Source organism: Mustela erminea, chromosome 8, assembly GCF_009829155.1.
Source record: "Mustela erminea isolate mMusErm1 chromosome 8, mMusErm1.Pri, whole genome shotgun sequence".
Classification (NCBI taxonomy): Eukaryota; Metazoa; Chordata; class Mammalia; order Carnivora; family Mustelidae; genus Mustela; species Mustela erminea.
This window is the reverse complement of record NC_045621.1, coordinates 59381100-59406197: the sequence shown is the minus strand read 5'-3', so window position 1 is coordinate 59406197 and position 25098 is coordinate 59381100. Positions and strand designations below refer to the sequence as shown.

Here is a 25098-nt window from a genome sequence, read left to right as displayed (position 1 = left end):
ATTACCTCCAGGTGAGGGCCATTGGAGTCTCTTGGTGTCCTCATATTGGCCTATTTACTGGTCCTGTAGAAACATTTTCAAGACCCCAAGGGGACAGTACTGAGACCACAGATAGTACTGAACCACCTATATACTATTTTCCTATACATACATACGTACACACCGATGATCAAGTATAATTTATAAATTAGGCACAGTAAGAGACTGACAATAGGAACTACTGCAAAAATAGAATAATTACAGCAATATACTGTAATAAAAGCTATGTAAGACTTTCCTTTCTCTCAAAATACCTTACTATACTCTACTCACCCTTTTTCTTCTCCTCCTCCTCTTCTTCTTCTTCTTCTTCTTCTTCTTCTTCTGCTTCTGCTTCTGCTTCTTCATGTGATGATATAAGATGATAAAATGCCTAAGTGAAAAGATGAAGTGGGATGTATAATGTAGGCATTGTGACGTGACCTAGTGTGAGGTCACCTATTGACCTGGCAATTCCTCAGGAGTAGCGCTTGCTTCTAGTTCATGGTTGACCACAGATAACTGAAACCACAGAAAACAAAACCATGGATAAGGGAGGACTACTATACTGACTTCCATGGTAACTCTCAGAAGTTTTCTCCCCTCCTCAGCACCATTGGTGGTTACAGAGGGCAAAAGGTTATGATCAGGAAGTTTTCTCTGGCACTTCAAATTGGGTGTTCTCCCCCCACAAGAATGTGTTTTTAATTTCTCTGATACCTGAGAATATATTGGGCACTGATATTCCACAAGATCAAACTCTGGAAAATTCTAGCAGTGAATTCTACCTCCAGGTTAAAATAACCAGACCAGACATAAGGTAAAATGCCAACTGGGGATCAGTATGAATGTGGCCCCCACAGAGTAGTAACTGTCAAATGATATAAATTGTCTGGGGGGGCATAAGGAAATAGGAGAAACTATCTAAGAACGGCACCAAGTGGGTATTGTACACCCTGCCCATAGTGCTTTCAACAGCCGGGTATGGCCAAAAAAGCTAGATGGCTCATGGTAGTTGATCGTGGATTACTGAGAACTGAATAAGGTATGCCACTCTCCATGTGGTTGTGCCCCACATTGCCACCATCTTAGACATCTTCACTACAGTCCTGGGAGTATATCATGCTGTACTATTCAGATGCATTTTTCGGTATACTTCCAGGCGCTGAGTCACAAGATCAGTTTTCCTTCACGTGGGAAGGGCAGCAAAGGATCCTTCAAGTCCATAGCCAAGGTTACTGCACAGCCCCACAATATGTCACATGATGGTAGCTCTCGATCGGTCACCATTCTCCTTTCCTCTATCAAAAATGGGCTCATTACCTTGATGATACAGTGTTAACATGTGAAGACTTGCCTCTCATGTGGGATACTCTGTAGGTTTTGCTGGAACATCTACAAGGGATTTCTGTGGTGAACCTACAGAGAATTGAAGGCTTAGGGACTGCTGTAAAGTTTTTAGGAGTCACTTGGTCAGGTAGGATGTGCATTATTCTAGAATCTGTGATTGATAAGGTATAAGCCTATCCAATCCTTAAGAAAACGAAAGAGGTGTTAAGTCTTTGTAGGGTTTGGGAAGGATGAATGGCCCACCTGGCAAAGTGCCTATTCCTTACCCCAGCTGGTAAAAGGGACATGTGGGACTGGGGATCAGAGCAGCAAGCCACCTTTGAAAATATAAATATATTAGCAAAGTAGACTAAAACTCTAGGCATTTTCCAAGAAGGGCTACAGTTTGAATTAGGTGTATCTGTAATTCCGTAAGATATGGGTTGGACACTGTGGCAGAGAAAACAAAAGGGAAAAGTATTGGTGGGATGTGGGCTCTAGTTCAAAAAAGGGACAGCACCCCATTATGCCCCCGCAGAGCAATGGTTTCTGGCAATCTACATAACAACACTCCTCCAAGTAGAGCATTTTGGGAAGGAATAGCATTTCACAGTAAAAACTCTCTATCAAAAGGTGGGTTGAGAATATGTTCTGTTGACCCACCCTGAAGTGAGTGTTCCAAGAATGCCTGGTTTGTGGGGTCGCCGTACCTGGCCAAACCCAAGCTTTCCTCTGTTACTACACAAACCAGGCTGCCACCATGAGGGGATTAGAGAAGCTGAGTAACAAACCAGGCTGCCACCATGAGGGGATTAGAGAAGCTGAGTACCATGTCTGGATACTCTCATTGAATAGACAATAGACAGGGACTGGGAATCACATTTCAAAGGTCGTGAACTGCCAGACTAAAATACATAACACTGAATGGAGCTTCTAGTTGCACTATAACTCACAAGTAGGAGAGCTGGTAGAGAGGAAGAATGAAATATTAAGGCAGCAGATTACATTACTAACAGATAAAACCAGCTTCAGTGGGTAGACTAAGGAACTATTCCAGGCTTTCGTACATTTCAGTGATCAACCAATAGGGCCTGTGGTCCCACATGTTTGGATTGGGGACCCCTGCCAAGGCACCGAATACCACGAAGGTACAGAAGTCACAGGAAAAAGCCATTTCCCCGACTCTCATTGTGGATCACGTGCTGTGCTGCTGAGAATGCTAAAGCCTGTCACACCCGAAAACAGCATTTTCTACTGGAATTTGCAACCGGATGTCCCATTTGGGTGGGTGAGTTACTCTACGGCTCTGGGTGAGGGGGTAGCTACCCAATCTCCATTGGTGTCCTATTGCCCTGCTGTAAGCCAGACCTGATGAAAACCTACATCTGGAATGGAACATGCATTGAAAAGGGAGAATTGGGGGATTCTGGTCTGACATTACCAACCCCCAGTGCATTTCCTCATGGCTGACCGTGCTGCCTCCCTCAGTGAACATATATATGGGTTGCACATGCAGTTCAAATTGCTACAGCTGCCAACCTCTGTCTCCTTAAGGCCAAGTGGGCACATTCTGTTTTCCACTGATAGATCATTTGGCCAGCATCTTTATTCTCTCCATTGGTCTGGCGGACCTTATACAATGCATGGGAGTCCTTACTAAATGCATCCAGGTAGCCTTAAATCATAGCCAACAAAACTTAACTTTACTGAACACTGGAATCTTCCTAATGAGAAAAGCTGTCCTTCCAAAATAGAATTGAACTGCATTTCTGTCTTGCTAGGAAGCACCTGTGCCATTATCCAGATAAAAATCTGTGTGTTCATAATGATGAGTCTGCTAAGGTGTCAACTTAATTAAATCACATAAGACACACGTGACCACCTTGAGGGATCCCACCCCCAGCCTGGAGGAACTTAATAACTCAATGGTTCATATCATGGGGCTCTTGGTGGAAAAAATGTTACTTATTTTGGGAATGATTATCTTAATCCCTGTTTTCTCTTGCATGTGCCTGTATTACTACTGTGGTGTCTGCTTCCAATTAGCCCCCTTCCTGCTAAGGAAACCCCTTGCTGACTGCGTCAGGCACATTTCAAAGGAGGGGCATCTCAGACTGTCAGAGCCAGTCCCCGGGCCGTTGTGTTCCAGGAGGTCACTGAAAGGACATCACCACCAACTGACCCGCTGGCTAGATCTGGGCACCGGGAAGCTCCTCAGGCCCCCACCCTACCTCACTCCTCCATCTTTGGAATGTTCCGCCCACCCACCATTTCTGCATAAGGAGCTGTTCCAAGGACGCATCCTTGAGAGAGTAAGGTGTTGCTGAGACCATCTGGATAGGATACGTTACTCAACCCAGTTAAGGCCTCTATATAAACTTTGAAGATTCTGGCGGCGGGTGCGGAGACCCACTCGTCTTGCGGCGGCCATCCTAGACAAGCCTGGTAGGTAAGCTCCCTGTTGGAAAGACGGGCCCCCTCCGAGCTGGGGTGGCCGGCCTCTTCCCTCGCTCTCTTCCTGCCTTCTGTGTAAGGGAGCCACTTTGGGAACCAAGGATTCCCATCAACAGCATGGAAGAGCTGCTTTGCTCTGCCTCGTGCCTCGTGACTCGTGCTTGGTACCGTCCCTTCTGAGCATGCAATGTTTGTGCGCGCCTACGCATGTGGCTTTGGTTTGTTTGATCAGTTCTCCTATCTGGGGTGTGCTAATGTTTTTATCTTGTATTTCCCTAGTAATGTGGTGTTCAGCATTTTTTTTTCATGTGATTATTTCCTATTACATTTCGTCCTTCTTTGGTAAAGTATCTGTTACAAGATTTTGCCTATCTGTATATTGTTAAGTGAGTCTGTCTACTCAATATGTTGTAAATCCAAGTTATTTATGAGATATATGTTTTGTAGGTATCTTCTGCAAATCTGTGGATTGCTGTTTCATTTCTTAAACAGTATATTTTAAAGAGCAAAATATGTTGGAGAAGTCCGGTTTATGTATATATACATATGTTTTGGTTCATAATTTTTAAAAAAAGATTTAATTTATTTTTGAGAGAGAGAGAGCAGAAGTGGGGGGGTGCAGCAGACTCCCCGCAGAGCAGGGAGCTCGATGCAGGATCCATCCCAGGACCCCCAGAGATCATGATCTGAGCTGAAGGCAGATGCTAAACTGACTGAGCCACCCAGGCGCCCCTGGTTCATGATTTTGTAAGAAATATTTGCCTAATGCAATTTTCTCCTGGCTTTTGTTTTTTCGCCCAGAAGTATGTCTTTAGCTCTTATATTTAACTTTATTATTCATTCATATCCAGTGTTTATAATGGTGTGGGATAAGATATGAGGTTTGCTTTTTGCATATGGTTATACAACTCAGCACAATTAGTTGAAAAGTCTACTAACCTCATTAGTTTCCTATTAGTGTTATAATATATTATCAGAAATTTAGTAGCCGATAATAACACAAAGTTATTATTTTATAATTCTGGAGGTCAGCATTCCAAGGATGGTGTCACTGTGCTAAAGTCAAGATGTTGACAATGTCGGTTCCTTCTGGAGGTTCTGGGGTAGCATCCTTTCCTTACCTTGTCCAGATTCTAGAGGTTCCCTGTATTCCTTGCTCAAGCCACTTCCTCCGTCTTCAAACCTAGCAGTATACCCCTGTCGAATCTAGTTTACTGATTCTGTCTTAGTCATCACATTGCCTTCTCTCACTGTGAACCTCGTGCCTTCCTCTCAAAAGGACTCTTGTAATTCCATTGGGCCCACCGAGAAAATAAAGATCCTTAACTTAATAACATCAGCAAAGTCCCTTTTGCCATATAAGGCAATATCTTCATAGGTTTAGAGATTAAGACCTACGGACATCAGTTAATGTGTGTGTGGTAAAGTCCCTTATTTCATTCCTGATATCAGTAATTTGTATTTTTTAATCAATTTATTTTATTCCCTATTGTATTTTTCAAAGAATTAGCTTTTGAATTCATTGGTTTTCTTTACTTTTTTTGTTTGTTTGTTTTCAACTTCATTTTATATTTCATTGATTTCTGCTCATGTCATTATTATTTCCTTACTTCTAGTTACTTTGGATTTTGTTTGATTTTTATTTTTCAATTTTTTTAAGTTGAAACTTAAATTACTCCTTTCTTATTTCTTCTTTCTTAAATGATCATTTAATTTAATGCTGTAAATGTCCCTGTAAGGAACAATTTAATTGTGTACCTCATATCTTTGTATGTGGTGCTTTTTTTTTTCATTCAGTTCAAAGTGTTTTATAATTTGCTTTATGATTTATCATTAAACTATGAGTTCTTTCAAAGTATATGTTTTAATTTCCAAATATTTGAGAATGTTCCAGATATCTTTAAGTTTACTTTTGTTTTGTTCAGATAACATACTTTGTATTTATTTAATCTTCTCAAATTTATTTTGATTTTTTTATGAGCCAGAATATGGTCTATTTTGATGAATGTTCTGTGTATACTTTAAAAGAATACTTGTTTACCTAGTATTGAATAGTGTTCTCTAAATGTCAGTTTGGCAAAGTTGGTAGCATTGTTCCACTTCATCTGGATCTTTGTATTTTTCTATGAATTTTTGAGAAATCGATAGTGTATTACACAATTGAATTAATTACACATAATCAACTTAATTGTTCAATTGTTACAAGGACTCACAGGTCTCAAACACTTTTTGTTCACAAAAAAACCTTATTATTGCAGGTCTCAGTGAGATATGAAGTTCTAGGTATTCTGTGTGAAGATAGGTTCCTCAGCACACAGGATTAAAACAAGATGGGTTTCAAATGGAAGGAGGCTCTTAAGAGAGGCTTCTAACTATCTCTTGGGTGTATTCGTGTAAAATTTAAAATTTGTCTATACTCACAAATTGTACAATTGGGTTGTCTTATTCTGATCTATGATATTGCCAGAGATGTTAACAAGACTGACATAAAATATACTCCCCATTTGGAAACTTACATTATTAAGGGGATCTGTATACTTTCCATAAATGGACTAGTGTTTTGGCAGTTGTATGCCAGGCCAACGGGATTGCTTATGTTTGTGTCTGTTTAAGTAATATATCCAAAATTCCTGCCTGTGTTATGATATAAAGCTTTTTCTAACTGTTGTATATGGGCATGCTGTCTTAACTTTGTTTCCTTTGCAAAAACTATTTAGTTAAAACTGTATTATCAGAACAAACAGCTTGCAGTCAGTCTTGTGTCTGCTTCATGGAATTTGAATATTCCCCCAGCCACCTTTTTTTCCAAGATCTTTTTTTCTCTGGTAACTCTCTTAATTAAAGCAAATTCCATTTATCTAAATATTCTAGGCTCGTTCTTTATCTCCCTAAAGCTCTGTTGATATGGAACTACGTGTTTTTTACATCATGTTTGTTATGCCCACTGTGTGCTAATTGTTCGTGTGTAATTGGGAAACATATCTTATAACCAGAAGTGCCATATTTTCCAGGACAAGGTCATATGGAAAATTAGTGTGTGTATATGTGTTCTTGCATATAAATATACATGTATATACATACACTATGTACATACCAGAATGTCCTTCATAAGTAGTCTCCAAATTTCCAGGTATTGCATCTCTGGTATATCATACCAATAGGCTAGACTGATTGATCTCAAGAACCCACATGTTCTTTCAGTTTTTCTTTAAAAGTGTAACACTATGAGACACTAGACAAGTAGTAGAAGACATCCTGTCATTCTGCCTTTTCTAAACAGTTCATTAAAATTGATGGTTACACAATAATCTTCAGTTTTAATACAGAATAAAGTGCATGAGTTTTGGCCTATGGAAAGAAATTCACATAGATATAGTCCCATTTGGGGTCACAGTAGTAAATATAGCCTGTTAATTGAGAGCCAAGTGACATACCGTGTTAGTGTTGTTCCATTTAAACGCCATGAGGATTTCTGTTCTTTCATGGCATAAGATGGTATGACATAAGCCTTTCCAATAACCGTTTTGCATGATGCTGTCTTCCCGTCATGGTGTTTTGTTTTAGTAATGATGGAGCTCAGCAGGAAAAAGTATGTCCTTACAGGCATCTGAGCCAAAGCTAAGAGAGAAAATTACTTTTTTGCTGTTTTCTTTTTCAGGGTACCAAAGTAGTGTTTAGTTTTCCCGTATGAGTAAGTCCTTTGTTAATTCCTTTACCCTCAGTGATTAGTTTACATTCTTTCCACTTATTTCAACAGAAACTTCTCCTCCCCAAGTGTGCACCCAGGTTTAGCCAATGTGTTGATCCACATTGGTAGAAGAAATATGAACCTCACGAATGACTCCTCCTCTAGCCATTCCTATTCATTTAAGGTAGGTATTAGAAAAATACAGATTTATGGATCATCCAGTAGGTAATAAGGCACTTGACATTGTTGAAGCTAGTTTTGACTTTAGATATTTGATTTAATGCATATACATTTAGGATCTTATGTCTCCTTGAAATATTAACCTTTTCCCCCAGTTTTATTGAAATATAATTGACACACAGCAAAATGTAAAAATTTAAGGTAGATGTAGCCTAATGATTTGATTTGCATGTATTGTGAAATGATTACCACAATGAGTCTAGTTAACATTCATCATTTCATATATAAAAGAAAAAAAATTATGTTTTCCTTGTGATGAGAACTTTTAGGATCTACTGTCTTAGCGACTTTCAGATATACTACACATCAGTGTTCACTCTTAGTCATCATGCTGTACATTATATCTTCAGGCTTATTTATCTTATAACCTGATGTTTGTGCCTTTTGACCACCTTCATCTAATTCAATTATGAATATGGACCTTTAACATTATAAGACATTAGTATTCATCCTTTATATAATACTCTCTTCTCTGAAATAAATCTTATCTAGTAATTCTTAAAGCCATTCTAACTTTGTTTTGATTTGTGCTTATATGATATATCACTTATGTCCTTTTGCTTTTAGCATATCTTTGTATATACATTTAAAGTAGATTTTTATAGACAACATAAAGTGGTCTTACTCTGCTCCATTTTACATTTGGAGTGCTTAGGCCTTATGCATTTGATGTAATTATCAACAGTCTTGCTCTTTGTTTTCCATTTTGTCAAGTGTTTCTTTTTCTAATAGTAGGCAAAATAATTTTTTTGCTTATTCAAAGTTATATATATATATGTGTGTGTAAATATATATATAATGTGTGTGTATGTGTATATATAGAGAGAATAGTTTTCCAAATGATGGTTTTTGGCAGCAAGTAAAGGTTACAAGTAAAAACAATAAGCCCTAATTTTCCATAGCAGCTTTCATTTTTTCTTGAAAAGAAAGTCCATTTTTCTGATCGCCATTTAGATGTATATTCTTAAATACATGGGATTTTTTTAAAGTGTCAAAATATATGTAATCCCCATTTTTTCAGAGGAGAATTACAATGAACAGAAGAATGCATGAACTTAGATTCTCAAGGTCATCTCAAATCCTGAAGTCCCTGGTTTCTGTGATAGGGTAAGAGTTTTGCTAGCAAATAGTTGAACTAAATTCCAGTAAAAAATACTGTAAATCTTTATCTTCTTATTCTTGATTTTTTTTAATATATTGAAACAGATTATTTAATTAAAGCTAAATATGTGGCAGTAAGACCCGAGAATGTTACCTAAAAATTTATTTTAAAAATATCCTAGATAAACTTCATTTATCCATTTCATATTCTACTATTCATATATTTTTTTTGTTTTGTCTGTCTTTTCTTCCCACAAATTCCCATGGACAATGTGTAAAAACTGTTCATCCTACTATTTGGTTGGAAGAAGGTTAATCTCCACTAGTGGATACCTAGAGTATAAATCCAATGCACCTAGATGGTCTCCTGTGGCTAGAGCAATGTATTAGCAAGTGGTCTGGTTCTGACCAGAACCCTACCAGATACAGTGCCTCCAGGATCATGACACCGAATCCACCAAGTCATTGTTTGGTGTTTCTGTTGAGCCACAGTGCTGTGGACTTCAGACTGTCTCTTTTATCTGGATGAACATGGATAGTATCATATATTATTGTTGTCACAATTCTGGAAAATAAAGCATCAGATAAATAGCTGGATTACAGGAGCCCTTGGTAGCAGACCATCCAAGTAACAATCCCCAGTTAAAAGTCATCTCCAAGACTAATTGAGGCCTTGTATATAATTCTTTTTGTTCATGAGTAGGTGATCACATGAAATAGGGGTGCTGCTCCCAGAGCTATGCTTTTTATTGTCATCACTGCCTCACATGTCCCGAGTAGTTCAGCTTGCTCCAATAGCAAAGACTTATTCTATGTATGAATCTGAAAAACGTCCTGGTTCACAGGCCAATTCTGTGCTCCAGATACATGGTAAACACAGCAACAAGATTCCACTGGACTTGTCCAACTACATGAGGACTATGAAGCATTGTAGAGGGTGGGGTGCCAAACCCATAACCCCCAAAGCCATGGGCTGAGAGACTGCTGGGCCTAAGGGCTACCTTAGTGCCTGGACACCCCTGAGGGTGCCAGGGTCAGGGAGCAACCCTGAGAGTCCTACAGCCATGTCTGCTTCATGCTCACAGACTCACATGAGTCTGCACTGAGGAGCCTAGGAGACATGGTCCCCTTATCATGTGTTCTTTGTTCCTCTTTTTCTCATTCCCTGCCTTCTTTGGGTTATTCAGTACTTTTTATGATCCCACTATATCACTATTATTATTTTATTAGATATATATATATATAGTAAGAACCAGAGAAGCAGAACCAATAGGATATACAAAAAGATTGATTCTTATGTGGTTGGGAGGGCTAATTAGTAGGAAATCTGGATGCTAAGGCAGGAGTTGATGTAGCCTTGAATCTAAAATCTGTAGTATAAAAGGCACCTGACTAGCTCAGTTGGTAAAGCATGTGACTCTTCATAAAATCCATAGTATAGATCAACAAGCTGGAAATTCAGGCAATATTTCTATGTTACAATCTTGAGACAGATTCCTGCTTCTCTAGGAAACCTCAGATTTTGTCTTAATGCCTCCCACTGACTCAGAACATATTCATCATTACAAGAATCCCTCATTCTGCCATTTTATAGCCATACCCACTTCTCTCCTGGCCCTACTCTCTTCTTAACCCTCTATAACAACCATAGACCTGTTCTTTATTCCTATCTTTGTCTTTTCAAGAATGTTATATAAATGGAATCATACTCTATGTACCTTTTGATATTGCTTTTCCCCGCCACTGACCATCCAGGTTTCATTATGTCAGATAATTCTAACATTTCTGTCATTTAGATCTGAGTATCCATTGATTTTTTTTTTTTTTTAAATTCAGCCTGGGATCTTCTTGGTCTTTGATATGAGGAGATTTTCAGTTGAAATCTGTACATTTCATGTTATGTTCTGAGACTTCAGATTTCATGTAAAATTCTGATTTGGTTGACTTTTTTCTGATACTGCTGCATCAGGGAATGGGAAGGGGACGTTGCCTCAGTACTTCCAGATGGAAGCAGAAGTTCAGGTTTCCCACTTGGTCTTTGTTGATACCCAAGAGAGTGGGGGCTTTGTTGCTTTTTGCTGAACATTCAGCTCTTAGCTCCCCATGTGGAGTCCACTGATTTTGTGGTGGGAATGGCCGTATTAGCCACGAGTGAGAGACCTGACTCTAATCTAGGCCTGCAATGGCACCTGGGAGGAGCGGTGCTTTGTTACTGCTGGGTGGGTGTGGGATCTAGGCTGTGTGGTCTTCATTAACTCTTCGGTCAGGGGACTCATTACCAGCTGGTGGAGATGAAAATCCCAACTCTTACTTGATCTTGTCTGACACGACACCTCAAGGGTAATGACAAGTGGGATAAGGGGAAATTTAGCTTTCCATTCAGCCTTTGCTGGTGGAGAGAGTGTGTGGCCATAGTTTTTCTTTGTTTTTTTATTGGAGTAGATGGGTTGTTGTCTAAAAATTGTCTGTCTTACTAGATTGCCTATTCCCTGTCCTTTGACTAGAGAGATGTTCATGGTTTGTTTTTTTGTTTTTGTTTTTGTTTTTTGTTTTGTTTTTTTTGGACTGTACTTCCTGACATTTCTTGGCTATCATCTTCTTCAGCAACAAGTCTGCGATTAAAAAAAAAAGAAAAATTCCCAGAGAACTCCCACTATGTTGTCCCTTGGGTCCTGAGGTTGACCTTCTTGCTGCCTTTCAGAGTCTTCTTAGAATTTTACATGTACATGCACACACAACTCTTTTTGTCTTTCTGTATGTCCATCTACTATATCTGTTTATTGTCTTAGTTTTCTAGGGCTGTCTAACTTAGTTTTCTAGGGCTGTACTACACACTGGATGACTTAAACAATGGAAATTGATTTTCTTAAAGTTGTGGAGCCTAGAAATTTATGATCAAGGTGTCAGCAGATTTGGTTTCTTCTGAGAGCTCTCCTTAAGTTGTTGATGGCTATCTTAATCATTGTCTTTCCTCTGTGTATGCATATGTCTGGTGTGTGTGTGTCCAAATTTTCTCTTCTTATAATGGTACCAGTCAGATTAAATTAAGAGCTCCTCAAATATATATGTATTTAGTTGTACTTGGAGGAATAGGGAAAGTACATATACTCCATCATCCCAGAAGTAGAAGTCCTTGTTACTGGTTTTAAAATGTCATCACCTTAAAAATTTCATTATATTCTGGCCTCCATTAAATCTACTGAAATGTAAGCCATGATTTTTAAGAGTTGTATGTCTCTTTGTAATGTACATTGTTTTTTTCTTTTGGTTTTCAGCAGTTTGACTGTACGTGGCTAGATATGGCCCAGTTTGTGTTGCCCTATTTTGTACTTGCTGCCCTCTTTGTAATTTATTTTCTTTACCAAATTTTGAAAATTCTCAGCTCTAGTATCTTGAAATATTTTTTCCTATCCCCATTTCTCTCTCTAGTTCTTTTGGAACTCCCATTACACATAATAGATCACTTGATTTGTGTATCACAGATCACTGAGGCTCTTCTGTTTTCTTGTCATTTTAATTTCTATTTTTCACATTAGATCATTTCTATTGAACATTTTCTTTTTCTTTCTTTCTTTTTTTTTTTTTTAAGATTTTGTTTATTTGACAGAGACACAGCCAGAGAGGGAACACAAGTAGGGGAAGTGGGAGAGGGAGAAGCAGGCTTCCCGCCTAGTAGGCAGCCTGATATGGGGCTTGATCCCAGGACTCTAGAATCATGACCTGAGCCGAAGGCCAACGCTTAATGACTGAGCCACCCAGGTGTCTCCATCTATTGAACATTTTTTAAATACATGGATCCTTTCTTTGGCCGTCTCCAGTTATCTGTTGATCCCTGTGTGTGAATCTTTTATTTCAGATACTGTGCTTCTAAATTCTAAATTCCCATTGGGTTATTTTTATATTTCTCATATCTCTGCTGAGAGCCTCCATTTATTCACTCATTTTGACAGTAGTTTCCTTTTGATCCTTGAATATGCTTTTAATAGATGCTATAAAGTTCTTTTCTGGAAATTCCACTTCTAGGTTATCTTGGAATCTCTCTTATTGAGGTCTTTCTCTTAAATATGTGCCACATTTTTTTTTCATGTAGCTAGTAGTTTTTATTTTATACTGTATATTGCAGATGATACTTAGTAGAAATTCTGAATTATATTATCTTCCTCTGAAGAATGTTGATTTTTTTTTTCAGACTGTTGGCTTTTAAACTTGAACTATTGAATCTTGGTTTTATACCTGATTAGAAAAGGTGTTTTGCATGCACAGGACTGGAATAGATTATGCTGAGTGAAATAAGTCAAGCAGAGAGAGTCAATTATCATATGGTTTCACTTATTTGTGGAGCATAAGAAATAACACGGAGGACATGCGGAGATGGAGAGGAGAAGAGAGTTGGGGGAAATTGGAAGGGGAGATGAACCATGAGAGACTATGGACTCTGAAAAACAACCTGAGGGTTTTGAAGGGGCGAGGGGTGGGAGGTTGGTGGGGAGGTGGTGGGTATTATGGAGGGCACATATTGCACAGAGCACTGGGTGTGGTGCATAAACAATTCTGTTATATTGAAAAGAAAATTTTTAAAAAAGGGTGTTTTGCTTTTATCTCTGTTCCAGATATATATTTTAATCCTTCTATATCATTGATAGTTTTAAGACATGACCTCATGGTATTTCACTGAGAACCCAAACTCAAAATTGTATCTTCCTTCTGTGGGAAGAAACTGAGATACTGGCCCACTTAAATCAGTCTTCCACTTGATGTTTTTCACTATTATCATTAAAGTCTTCTCTGTGCATGCACAGCTTAGGGAACAGCCAGTAATTTGAAGATAGTTATACATAGATTTGGGGCATACCCCTTCAGTGTCCTCTTTTTTCCTCAGGACTTTTACACTCAATCTTCAGCAACTCTGACAGCCCCAAATTCTGTCCTCTGAGACCTTAAGCTACTGAGACAACAATTTTCTGCTCAGGTTCTAGTCATCTCATGCCAGGTGGACTGAAATATGCTATTGTAAAATGGGGAAATTACTTTTAAGATATAATTCCCTTTAATTCTATGTGTCTCTTCATTTGATCTCCCATGCCTTCATATAGTTTTTTTTTTTTTTTAATATTTTGTTTAGAGTTTGTATTTGTTCTCTGGAAGAGGGTTAAGTTATACCAATAAAAGTTACTCTACCAGGGGCACCTGGGTGCTCGGTGGGTTGAAGCCTCTGTCTTCGGCTTGGGTCGTGATCCCAGGGTCGTGGGATCGAGCCCTGCATTGGGTGCTCTGCTCTGGGGGGGAGCCTGCTTCCCCCTCTCTCTCTCTCTGCCTTCCTCTCTGCCTACTTGTGATCTCTGTCTGTCAAATAAATAAATAAAATCTTTAAAAAAAAAAGTTCCTCTACCAAACCAAAACCAAAACTCTTTAATATATATTTTAAGCAAAGGAAAATGACCAGTTAAATGATGATAAGACGATAGAATGAAATATAAATGATAGTAATTTGCTGGTTTCTTAGGATGATACATGAAAATGGCTTCCAGTGGGTCTTTGAATTTTAACAACCTGATTTTGATCTTATTTGAATAAAGGTTAGGAATATCAAGTAGTTCAATATGAAGTAAGTTGATAAAAACAAAAAGTCAAAGAAATAAAAAATTTGGTTTTCAGATCCCATTCTAAAATCTGATTTTTGGACTGAATCTCATGCTAGGTTTGCTAACTCTAAGGCTCCATAGGACAATTTTAGTTATATCCAAGATTTCAAAGAACAAATAGTAACAAACTTTAAAATTTTTTTTATCAGATTCTTGAAAAGTAAGATTTTTCTCCTTATGACTAACAGAATTATTTTATCAATAATAAAATGCCAGGTACTGATCTTTGTGTGCTGCTTCATTTGCTAAGTATGTAAAAAGAATGTGTTTAAGGGATATGCACGACGTCCTCAAAAAAATGATGTCATTTTTTTGTTCTTTTTCAAATTCCTCCTTATATTCAACAGAATACTTGTGAACAGCTTTAACTGTCAGGAGTAGAACAACCTGCTAGTTCAGCTTGACTGCGAGGCTCAGTTTCATAAAGCCAAATTTGTAATCTTGTGGCTTCAGGGCAATTTTCTTTTACTTCCATATCTAATTTTAAGAATCAAAATGAATTCTTCTTATAGCTATCCCTATAAAATTTGTTCTAGCAAACAGAAGTAAATTGAAATACATTTATCTTCAAAGAATGAAATAATAATCATCTCAGCCTAAATATTCAATTTCCCAATTATGCTCACATTGTGGCTTACCTTTTCTATTATTTAAGCTTGGTCCTTTGTTCTTAAGCCCTCTTTTCTTGTTTTGCTTGAGAATCAGTGGAAAGCCTGCCTTATTAAAGAGTAATTTTCTGGGAAAATACTTTCACACAATTAAGAACTTCTTTTAGAGATAAACATTAAGCATTATGTGCATGATTATAGTCTTTTAAGCTAAGCTACTATATCCCATTGGGTAAGTCTTTATTCATACTTCAGTTTTTTAGCCCAACATTGTTTACCAAATAGACCTAAAATATTATGGGATTCAAGTTTGAAATGCATGTTACCAGGAAAAAAATTAATGTTATTAAATTCATTATACATGAAGTTTTATCTGCATTTTTTCCTCTTTTGTTTGTATACATTTTTACTTCCTTGCTTCCTTCCTTCCTTTCTTTATCTGAAATACAGTTTAAATATTGACAGTAACTCAAAATGGTACTTGCTAAGAATTCTTCAGTATTGGTCAGTTTGATCAGATAGTTGGATATCATCTCTCTCTGCAGCTCCATTATGGCATTTCTCTCTGTAAAAATGGGAATGCATGTTTATTAGTATTTATTTTACATATAATGTCTATACATATGTGTGTATTTCTCTTATTGCTTAATCATATGCCTTGCACTTTTTCTTTCTCCCTGGCCCTTTCCTAATCAATCTATCATTTCAATTGCACAGATATTTATTTTACTAGTGATCTTATTTCATCACTCTGTGAGCAGGTGTTCATCACTTGTGTTCTCTTGCAAAATACAGGTACTTCTTTTCAAATCCTGTATACTGTCAAATACATTTTCCCTGTTTGTCAGTCAGGTGGAGTATATTGGACTTCCTGGTATTATGTTGCATTGACTGGTTGAGGAAACAGAGTGAAAGTATGTATTGATGAAGACATGAGTACCTGTCCAACTGTGGGCTCTTTGGGGGAATTGTTCAACCATGTCCTCATCTTTTTAAATATTTATCATGCTTGTTACTGCTTCTGCTAAACAATTTTCTATAATGCATATCTTGTTGAACTCTTATTGAAGTATATGAGATACAGGGGATTGTAGTTATGTTTTGCCTCTTATCTTCTGCTATGTATGTTAATGACTGTTCTATTTTATACTTTAGAATGGTCTAACATATTTTATCTAAAACACCTAAAGCAGTTGTGTTATTATATAATAACAGTTCCATTAATAAAATTAAGCAACAGCAAAGTTTGATTGAACATGATTCTATCCCCTATTCCTGTCCCCTGTCTGTCCCATATTTGCCCACTTTTGAATTGCATTTAAATAATATGATTGAATATTTTATGAATATATCATTATTGAATAAATTTATGAGAGTTTTCATACAAATGCCACAGCAATATGGCATTTTATTATCTGTAGCTTCCTTAGATTTAAGTAGGTGAAGTTTACTCAATTCATAGTTACTCAACACCCACGGACAGGTACATGCCACTTATTGTAATCTCTTTGCCATAATACTGCCTGCAGATGTAGAGACACATTCATTATTTCTCTCAAATCCTTTAAACTTATTTAAATATTTGAAAGGTTATATGTTAGAGGTAATGTCAACAGTGGTTCAATTAAAATTACACTAGGGGCTCAGTCAGCTGGGTGGCAGACTTCTGATTTCAGCTTAGGTTGAGATCTCCGGGTAGCGGGTAGCGGGGTCAGTGGCCTTGGGCTCCTGCCCTTTGCATTCAGTGTGGAGTCTGCTCGTGCCTTTCCCTTCCCTGCCCTCCCAGATAAGTAAATAAATAAAATATTTAAATAATAATAATAATAAAATTACTAGATCTTTGACATGGTATACACTCTAGATTACAATTAGATTTCATCTCTTGATTAAAGGCCATATCTACTCCCTTCTCATTGGTTCTCTACTGTACTGTTCTGTATTGCATATGATGTCAAGGCCTTTTCTAGCTCAAGGGGACAGAATAATCAATTAATGGTCAAGGGACTAGGAGTGACAACCCTTTTGCTGTACCTTTTTTTAGCATTGGTTTAGACCAAAGCACTATTGATATACACAATTCGTTTCCTTTTCTACAGTAGGAGCCTATGGCCCATGACTGTAGTTATGCTTTAAAACAAATTATTCCCAGATGGTATAACCATCTTCCTAGGAGACACTACAAGACTCAGGGAGAATATTAAATAATCTTAAATGTGGTAAAATTTTTTTTTTAATATTTTATTTATTTATTTGACAGAGAGAGATCACAAGCAGGCAGAGAGGCAGGCAGAGAGAAAGAGGAGGAAGCAGGTTCCCCACTGAGCAGAGAGCCCGACGCGGGACTCAATCCCAGGACCCTGAGATCATGACCTGAGCCGAAGGCAGAGGCTTTAACCCACTGAGCCACCCAGGTGCCCAAATGTGGTAAAATTTTTTAATGTGTAAGGCCAAAGATAGACAAGTATGTATTGTAAGAAAGGGTTTTCCAGAGTGAGAAATGATCAAAAGAAAAAAGAAGTTGCAAAAAATGTTCATTTAACAGATGTGAAAAATGATTGTTCCTTGGTATTCCTAAACAACTATTAGGGAAAAAATGATAAAATATATATAAATTCAAATTTTAAAAATAGGAGAGATGGCGATTGAACACTGAGTTGGAAATTGTTATCATTCTTACCTGATGATCAGTCATTCAGCTTCTGTTTGGACTCTGACAATAATGAGAAACTTATTATCTCAGGAGCAAGCCTATGCCCTTGTTAGACAAATGATCATTTTAAAAATATTCACCAACATTTATTTCTAAGAAATGTCCACATATCAGTAGATTTTTGAGAATTAAAGGCAAAGTACAAGCTAAAAATATCATGCCTTATCATAATATTAATCTGCTTTTGTTGAAAATAAAATTCTTCTGTTTCCAGCTGCATGAAGGCACCAATATTAAAATAAATAAGAATAGAAATAAGCTAAGACTGAGACTTTACTCTTTCATTCAGGTTGGGGCTTGTTTTAAGTTTGAGGTAAAGTTATATATAAAAGTTATACTCTTTTATTGTGACCTTTCTTATTGATAAAGAATTCCATAATTTTATATCCCTTTACCAGATAAGTATAAGTATACTAAATGTTAATCTTCTGGCTAAACAAGTTTTAAGAAATAGCTCTAAGGGTATTATCAATCTTGAAATCTACTTTGCAGCCTTATTTGTTGGCATGTGTGTACATATAATTTAACTTAGCTCCGTTATGAAACACTTTTAGCTACTGTTCTGTCTTTTCTTACCTTACTTAACTGATTTAAAGTGACTTTGCAATGGTGGATCAAGTGGGGGTGGGGGTGAGTGGATTATATTGTGTTCCCTTCTTTGTCCCTGCTTCCATCCATAGTTCTCTAAGTATCAGTTCTTCCTGAGAACATTCCAGAGTTATTCTTGTTGGGATTTCCAAAAGGTTCTCCATAAAGAACAGTATCCTTTTTCTACCCGATTCTGAATAATTTAAGAAGTAAAAAAAGGAATGATAACAAAAAGTCAAAATATTGCCTTTGCTATTGATAGTGAACAGATTGTGGTGTGGCATTTAGGTTTGTTCATTTGATAGACTCCTATCCCCATCATCGCTGCCTTGCAGGTTGCTAGCAACCCTGGATAATTAGACCTGGCCACCACCCCAAAGAGAAAATACCTCCTTCTGCCCCCCACGCCCACGAGGAGCAATAGTGGAATGGTGTGTTTCTACAGCAGACATCTTGCTCCTTAAGAGCAAGGACAGCAGAGATGAGCCGAGCATGCCTGGTTAATTGCCTCAGATTTATCCATCAGATAAATCATCTTACCTTCCTAATGACAAAGGGAGGTGAACGGTATGTTGAGAAAAAGTTTTTCCTCGGGGAAGCCAGGAGTAGGCTTTGGGGACCCTGTTCCCAATGAAAATATTCAATGAAAAGAAATCGTGTGGGGAGTCTTTCTTTACTGGTCACAGAAACTACTGCTTTCTTCCAAAAGGGATATCACAGAGATATCAGATGAGGCTAAAAAATATAGTTTACGCTATTTTTAACCCTATTTTAACAAGTTTCTTTTCTCATTTATACATTTTTTCTTCTAAGGGCAGGCAAAAGCATCCAGAATTCCTCAGTCCTTTGCTCAGGGTACTCTGAAGCCAGATCTCTCTTAATTTGACAAGTTATTTTGAGTTGTGCTTTCTTATATTGGGTCATAATAGAAAGATAGTATACTTATTATTCTGTCATCTTTATTAACTGCACTGTTTAAATCATTCCCATTTTTTTCTTCTTACAAAGCTTTGGAGCACTTCCAGTATTTCAAAATCTCTCACTGAATTTCAACATCTCAGTGTATATCTCTTCATTAGTGCTAATAACAGGACGGATGCAAAATGACCTTCTTTGACTGATATGTTTTACTTGGGGAGTTCTCTTTTGCTAGTAGGATAGGCCCAGCTCTGCTTTTGCTTCCTTTGTTTCATTTTTCATCATCGTACATCCTTTCATTCTTAGATTTCTTTATTTCGTTCTTTTTAATGTTTCTTGTCAACTGTTTATCTTTAGTTTGTTTGTCTGTTTGTTTGCTTGTTTTGAATTCTTTCTCCTGGTATACCAGAACTTACAGTCCCGTTCCTCAATAACCTGTTGATCTCATGGCCAGTTCTGATAGTCTCACTGCATAGCTATGCTGGTCTTCTTGCTATTCTTTGAATAGTCCTGACATATTCTCTCTTCAATATGTACTGTTGTCTAGAGTATTTAATATTTACTTAATTTTTCTTGTTGATCATCTGGCTCTTTCAGTAGAATGCGTGCTCTATGACGGAAGAAATTTTTGTCTGTTTTGTTAACCACTCTACACAGAGGACCTAGAATATTGCCTAGTATATAATAGGTACTCAAAAATTTACTTTTGGACTGAATGAATTGAACAAATAGAGCTGCATTTTAAATCTATAATATTTAATTTTGGCATGTATTTCATTTGTTTTGAAGTTCCTACCTGTTCCTTTCTCTAAATAAGTGGTTTTACTTGCTTATTAGAGTCCAAAATTGTTTCAAAGTTAGCCATATGCTTTTTAGTTATATGAATGGTTTTCTCAAAGTTTTTCTGTGAAATTCATAAGCCAACATTATGCCGTGAAATGTGGAGATTAAAATCAAAGCCTTGCTTCAATACCTCCCAAATGTGTGACTTAAGCAAGTTGTTTAACTTCTCTGTGACAGTTTCCTTATCTACAAAGCAAGAGTCCTCATATTTCTTTTTTTGAGAATTAAATGAGTGTATATATTTACAGCCCTTAGCATGTCTTAAGTACTGTACAGTTGAAAATAATTTTCTTAGTCCATTTGGGCTGCTTATACCAAAGATCACAGACTGGATACCTTAAACAACAGATTTATTTCTTACAGTTCTGATAACTGGAAATCCAACGTCCAGGTGCTGGTAGACTTGGTGTCTGGTGAGGGCCCTCTTACTGTTTTATACACTGCCTTCTTCTCCTTGGGTCCTTTTCCATGGTGAGAGCAGCGAGAGGGTAAGCTCTCATGTCTTTTCTATAAGGACATTAATTTCATTCATGAGGGCTCCACCTTCATGAACTAATGACCTCCCTAAGGCCCTGTTTCCTAATTCCATCATAGTAGGGGATACAAGTTCAACATATGAATTTTAGGGGACACAGTCTGTCCATTGCAGCATTATGAGTATTACTCTCATTGTAATTATATCATAAATATCAATAACAAATCATAAGAGTTTCTCCTTCCTTTTTTAAAAAAAAAGTATTTAAATTCAGTTAACATATAATGTATTATTGGTTTCAGAAGTAGAGGTCAGTGATTCATCAGTTTTATATAATACCCAGTGCTCATTACATCATGTGCCCTCCTTAATGTCCATCACCCAGTTATCCTACCCCCCACTCCCTCACTCGTCTCCCCTCCAGCAACCCAGTTGATTTCCTATGCTTCAGAGTCTCTTATGGTGGGACTCTTGGGTGGCTCAGTGGGTTAAAGCCTTTGCCTTGGGCTCAGGTCATGATCTCAGGGTCCTGGGATCGAGCCCCACATTTGGCTCTCTGCTCAGTGGGGAGACTGCTTCCCTTTCTCTCTGCCTGTCTCTCTGCCTACTTGTGATCTCTGTCTGTCAAATAAATAAATAAAATATTAAAAAAAAAGAGTCTCTTATGGTTTGTCTCCACTCTGATTTCATTTTATTTTTTTCCTCTCTTCCCCTATGATCCTCTGTTATGTTTCTTAAGTTCCATATACAATGGAATACTACTTATCCACCCCAAAAAATGAAATCTTGCCATTTGCAATGGCGTGGAGGGAACTAGAGGGTGTTACGCTAAGCTAAGTAAGCCAGTCAGAGAAAGACAATTATCATATGACCTCACTGATACGTGAAAGTTTCCTCTTCCTTATGGAAGAAAAAAACATAATCTTTCCTTTACTACTGTTTTCCCATTCTTTGTTTCCTTAATCCAAAAATACAATGCTGTTCTCCTTCTTCTTTTTGATTTAATAAAAATTTGGTTTTATGAGTAGTTAATTTTGCACGTCCTAACTCATAGGCTAAAAATAGTAAATTAAAATAGACACAATCCTAATGGTATGGAGTTTTGTAAGAAAAGATATGGTAAAGAGGTGAGTAGATAAAAATAAGTAAAAATATCAATAAAACTTAAGAAAAATATTCTGATTATAATAAACTTGTGCTGTGATAGAAAACACTAGGAAGGAACCTTGGTTTCTCGTTGTCAGACAAGAGCTCTAAGGTGGTATGACTAAAGTTGAGAACCAAACAATGGAAAAGGCTGGGAATATTGGCAATAGGGAAGCAGGGGGACCAGAAGGTTCAGGCAGAAACTGCATTTGCTCATAAGATTATTTATATTTAGCCTTCGAAAATCCCTCCAGAATACTTACTTTTCTCTTTTTATTAATGTTATTTCAAAGAGTTTCCTCTCTCAATTTTTAGACTAAGTTTTTTTTAGATACACTGTTTTTTATTTTATTATTTCAGTTGATACTATTTTAAAATCCATTTTGGTAGGATGGATTCTACGGATTCTGACCTATGTTTCCCCTATTTTTTTTTTTTTTAAGATTTTTAAAATTTCTTTATTTGACAGAGATCACAGGTAGGCAGAGAGGCAGGCACGGTTGGTGGGGGTGGCGGTGGGGGTGGTAGCAGGCTCCCTGCTGAGCAGGGAGCCAATGCGGTCTCTATCCCAGAACCCTGGAATCATGACCTGAGCTGAAGGTAGAGGCTTTAATCCACTAAGCCACCCAGGGGCCCCTCCCCATATTTTATTTTTAAAAATTTCCCTTTTTGCACTTTAAATTTTAGGGGAATTTCTTGAAATTGACTTCTTTAGTCATTTGATTTTCTACAGCATTCATTGTCTTTATTATTTTTTAAATGTAATAGTTACACTTAAAATTCTCTTTAAATTCCTCATAAAGTCAAATAGTCTCATTTTTATACTTTCATACTTCTTGTTTATAATTCAAATAGGCAAAATCTTTTTTGAACTTTATTGAGGATATAAATCATTTGTTTCTGATGTGTTTTCTTTTTCTGTTTATTTAAATAACTTTTCATAAGAATAAACTTCTGTATCTTTCAAAAAGTCACCTTCTTTTGAACTAAAGATTCTTTTAACAGGCCTCATAGATTTTTGTTTTGCTTTGTTTTGTTTTCTGTCAATAAGAGCTTTCTGATTGCTCAGTATTGGCTGGTCATCAGATAGAATTAGACAAAGGTCAGTGAGGGTCTCTACCTATATCTAAAGATATTTGTTTCAATTTCCGTGTATGATTATACAAGGAAAAGTGAGATCAAGTGGTAATTTGAGTATAGATAATATCCTAAAAATACTTAAATAATGATATTAGTGAGAAAAGAAAAAAATGCCATACAGAATCTGTTTAGTTTCATAGTTTTGTGTGAAATATATTTGAATTAGTGAATTCTAGCTCTAAAATTGTATTGACTTTTACTATTTTATTAAATTTTTCCAGGGAACATAGCTGAGTAAGAAATTCTGAAATATTCAGAATAGGTAAAATTGTGGAGATGGAAAGTAGATCAGTGGTTTCCATGGGATAAAGGAGAGGAAAATGGGGTATAACTACTAGTAGATATGGCGCTTCCTTTTGGGGTGCTTAAATGTTTCAGAACATGATAGTGGTGATGGCTTCACAGCATTTTGAATGTACCAAATGTCACAAAATTGTACACTTTATTTTTTAAAAAAAATTTTTAAAGATTTTATTTATTTTTTTGACAGAGAGAGACACAACAAGAGGAAACACAAGCAGGGGGAGTGGAAGAGGAAGAAGCAGGCTTCCTGCTGGGCTGGGAGCCAGATGAGGGGCTTGATGCAGGGCTCAGTCCCACCTGAGCCAAAGGCAGATGCTTAATGACTGAGCCACCCAGGTGTCCCAAATTGTACAGTTTAAAATGGTTAGTTTTTATGCTATGTATATTTTACCACAATTAAAAAAAAAAAAAAAAAAAAGGATCTGCCTACCAAAAAAAGAAAAAGAAAAGGCAGTGCCTTTCTCTTAAGTAACAGTTTTGATTATGCTGTACAATAGGATGTTTCTTTTTCTGATGGACAAGAACAAGAGCAGCAAAATAAGAGGTGAACCCTGGCCCAGGGGGAGGCAAGTATGGCTAGCACATTGTTCTTTGTTGGGTAAGACACCTTGCAATATCAAGTGAGCCACCTCCACAATACATGATACAGCACTATGAAATGGAAACAATTTCCACAAGAAAGGCACCTGCTTCAAGAAAGAGCAGACTAGAAAAAGCGATGGTCTTTTATTCCAGAGCAAATAGTTCCTGCTAAATAGAAATAAAGACTCCCTGCCGACCAATGGAATAGGCTTCTGTGTTGGCCAATCTAGAAGACAGTTCTGCTCTCGAGGAAGAGGATTCTTCTCCATTGTCTTGCATGATCACAACAGAGAGGGGCCCTTTCTACATCCTTACTGCTTAACAGTTCACTTCCTGTTGGCCTTTAGTTGGTGGTTTTAGGATTGAACATTCGTAAGTCATTAAGTGGCTTTGTATCAGTGAAGTCCCCTCAAAAACTTAACAGTCTTCTGTAGTACTTATTTGTTGGTCTAATAACTACAACCAAGATTTTTACTTCACTGAACTCTATATTCTTCCCACATCTAAACCCTGGTTTAATGGACACTACCTTGAGTCAGGAAATAATAACCACTAATCAGATTTTCTTCTTAACCAAGTTTGTTCATTCTGTCTGGTGGAGAATACCTAATGAAAGATCCCTAGAGTAGGCAAAGGTCTCACTCTCAACAATTATACTTTCTGCAAATTTGTTTACTTTCTGATTTTCTGAAAGTATTAACTTCAGCTCAAGGATAGAGAAATTGGTCTTATAAACCCGGAAAAGCACAGTATAAAGGGATTCTGTCTACTTAGAAAGCCTGTTATAGACAGAAAGCATCTTTATACTCAAGGATGCTTTTTTTCCCCCTTTCTTCTTTAAGCTTGACATCCCTTAGACTAAATTTCTCTCTGTTGTATAGTCCCTGGTGGAAAGCCACAGGATGAAGCCAACACACAAGTATTTGAAATTTTTCACATTATTAACCTTTTCTAACTCTGTATTTCCCTAGTAGGAGACTTGTTATGCAAGAAATAAAGCAAAAGTAGTGGGGGGATGTGGAGATAAACAATAATTGTTGATTAAAATAGCAAAGTCTGTTAGATCCAGGGCTTAATAAATGTTTATTGAATTATTGTCCGTGGGTTCTAGTTGTTTCTGCTTAGTTTTTAATATTAAGAATGTTTTCTTATTTTAGAAATCTTTCTTTACCTGTTCTTTTTCCCTCCCTCTGATTCTAAATACATCACTATTATTATGACCAGGCTGCCGTACAAAATACCACAGAGTGGCTTAAAAAAAAAATACAGAAATCTACCTTTTCACAGTTCTGGACACTAGATGTCCAAGATCA

At 37.1% G+C, this 25098-nt stretch overlaps 1 long non-coding RNA gene across 5 annotated transcripts; it reads left to right on the top strand.

Annotated features, from left to right (window-relative positions):
- The first annotated feature begins 525 nt into the window (after positions 1-525).
- On the top strand, positions 526-8837 carry LOC116597696. Of its 5 annotated transcripts, none has more exons than XR_004288745.1 (6): positions 526-598; positions 2436-2631; positions 3394-3796; positions 4834-4904; positions 7559-7673; positions 8751-8837. It is a non-coding gene; the product is annotated as an uncharacterized LOC116597696 (long non-coding RNA). The 5 variants fall into 5 exon arrangements; XR_004288744.1 differs by having other exon boundaries at positions 4829-4904; XR_004288743.1 differs by lacking the exon at positions 4834-4904 and having other exon boundaries at positions 3394-3792.
- Positions 8838-25098: the final 16261 nt, after the last annotated feature.